Consider the following 2,520-nt stretch of genomic DNA (forward strand, 5'->3'; position numbering starts at 1 on the left):
GTCTCTCACAGCCTTCATCTTGCTTCTGACTATATCTGGAAACCTGGCGCCCTGGAACGGAGAAAGCCCCACTCTCATTTCTGCTTTTTGGGACTGTTGATGGCCACATAGTGATAGAGAACAACAAGCAAGAATAGTAGCATGCCCAGCATGTTGACCGAGATGATGAGCTACACATCCCTTATCATTACCACCAGCCTGGCTTGGATTCTTGCTGCACACAAGTTGCAAGTAGAAGTCCACAATTTCTACAAACACCTGGAAGATTTGATTTCTTATGGTTTCCTCTGACTAGATTTTCTGAGTCTGCTTCCATTCATGATGATCTTACCATCCCACACATTATCTTGCAATGTCTTGACTCAGATATGAAACTAAGTCCCTTAAGTTTCATAAAAACCTCACCCACTTTGGACAGTTTTCATATTCAGTAGAAACTAGAGAACCTTTGAAGAGATGAAAGTCAGGGGAGGTGGTCTACAGTGAAACAGCGTAAGCTTAGTAGTACTATCAGATGCCTAGTTTTTAAAAGACATTCTACTGTTGTTCATATTGTCTGACTATCCTTATTCCTTCACTTCTCCCTGCTTCTTTGTCCACTCCTAACTTTGAGTTTCTAATTATTTAAAAAACTAAACACATCTCATTTCTATTACTGAAATGGCATGAGTTTGCCTTTCTTCCCCAAGTCAAACTTCTTAAGAAGGAGTCCTTAGAGGCATGGGCTAAGAGAGAGAAGGAGGAGTCAGAAGAAATGCAAAAAATATATGTTTCTGATAAGAGTTCCCACACTGTCCCCTCTCATGGCCAAACCCTTGGGCTTGGAAAACACAGTAGAATCTCTACAGGTTTTGGGATATGAAATAATAGGGCTTTTGAGCCACCACTTCCAATATAAGGTTTGGGGTGGGAGCAAGATCCCTGAGTTCCCCATCATGTGGAAGTCTATGCACATGGACCCAAGGCAGCCTTTGAGAGTTCCCATGAGACAGATGGAGTGGAGAACAGTAGAATGGTTTCCCATGTCAGTGAGAACAGCAGAAATAGCAAAGGCTCTAGATCGCTCCACTAGCTCTTGCAAGGCCACAGAACAGAGTAAGAGAAAATGTAGCATGACATGTGCATCAAGAACAGTGACCAAGGATCTGAGTGAGAAGTGAGGTCCTGTATGTGGGAGCACAGATCAACTCAGGAGGGCACATCATGCACTGTTTGTTGAGGTCCAAACAGGAGGAGCAGCTGCTGATACCAATAGGTAACAAAGACCAGAAGCCTTCCCCAACATTGTAACACCAGATGGTACTAGTGAGGAAGAGAGGGAGAGGGTGAAACACTGAATTGACTAAGATAAACTCCCTGGCTTTGGTGGGAACATTGATCTCAAAATATAAATTAAATTCAATTCTAGAAGGAATTTTACTGCTAACACCCATGTGTATCTTTCCTAACACTTTGGGGTAGGGTCAGCCCTCTCTGGTGTAAGGAAATGTTTTATAATCTCTTGCTCTTTTTTGGTGGACATTTTTACATAATTCTCCTCAAGATGGATAAGCATATGTATTTAAAAGCATTTTCTAAGACATGCAGACCAACCCAAAACTGCTGGGAGAACAGAAGTTTATTGAAAGAAAGACCTTCAGGGAAAAAAAACACAAAACCAACTGTTTGTTTGAATATCAAGCAAGCTGTTTGCTTTGAAGGCATCAAGGAAAGAAAAGTCATCCTATCAGAGAAGACTCCCTTCTAGGACTGAAACTCAAAAGGAACCCATGAGAAGTATAATGTTCTAGCTGGTGACCACCTGGAGCTACTTGAGAGTGGAAGTGGGGGAAATGCAGCAATAAAGACAGGGACTGAGTTTGACCATGTTCCACCAGCACCTGTTGACCTTGAGATGAAAGAGAGAAGAGGAAGAGCTGGCTAGTCTGAAAAGAATGCATGAACTCCAAAGCCCATGGGCAGTGACCTAGCCCCTGGGGCCTACAGCTGAGAGTGAAGCGACCAGTTGGTCTGAAGTGCAGGGAGGTGTGTGTGAATTCCCAAACTTGCAGCTAGTACCCATTTGACCTAGTTTAAATGAGAACAAGTACAAATTACTACAATTTGACCAACTGGACTTTTGCCTTTGAATGCAGTGACTCACAATTCCAACTGGAATGGAAGGGTTCTTCAAATCAAAGAACAACCTTGTTTACTCAATGTACTGGTTTGACAGGGATGGGCAATTTAGACATTGGCTATCAAAACTGGCGGGGCTGCAAAGATATGAGGTAGCTGGCTTACAGGCTTTCATAGGTGTGCTTAGTTGCAGAATGGTGTGAGGAGAGAGACATAGAGAGCAGAATGGATAAGAACACAGGATCCTTCAACATGCTGTCTACAAGAGACATATTAAAAAGATGGAGACAGCCTAAACGTTCATCAACAGAGGAATGGTGAAACAAACTTTGGTACATACACACAATGGATTACTACACAATGTTGAAGAATAATGATGAATCTGTGGAACAACATGGTTGA

The 2,520-nt window shown here is 42.5% G+C and overlaps 1 pseudogene; it reads right to left on the minus strand.

Moving 5' to 3' along the window:
• Positions 1–74: 74 nt before the first annotated feature.
• Positions 75–188, minus strand: LOC102812747 (annotated as a pseudogene).
• Between the last annotated feature and the right edge of the window lie 2,332 nt (positions 189–2,520).

This window comes from Chrysochloris asiatica, unplaced genomic scaffold (genome assembly GCF_000296735.1).
Source record: "Chrysochloris asiatica unplaced genomic scaffold, ChrAsi1.0 scaffold00030, whole genome shotgun sequence".
Classification (NCBI taxonomy): domain Eukaryota; kingdom Metazoa; phylum Chordata; class Mammalia; order Afrosoricida; family Chrysochloridae; genus Chrysochloris; species Chrysochloris asiatica.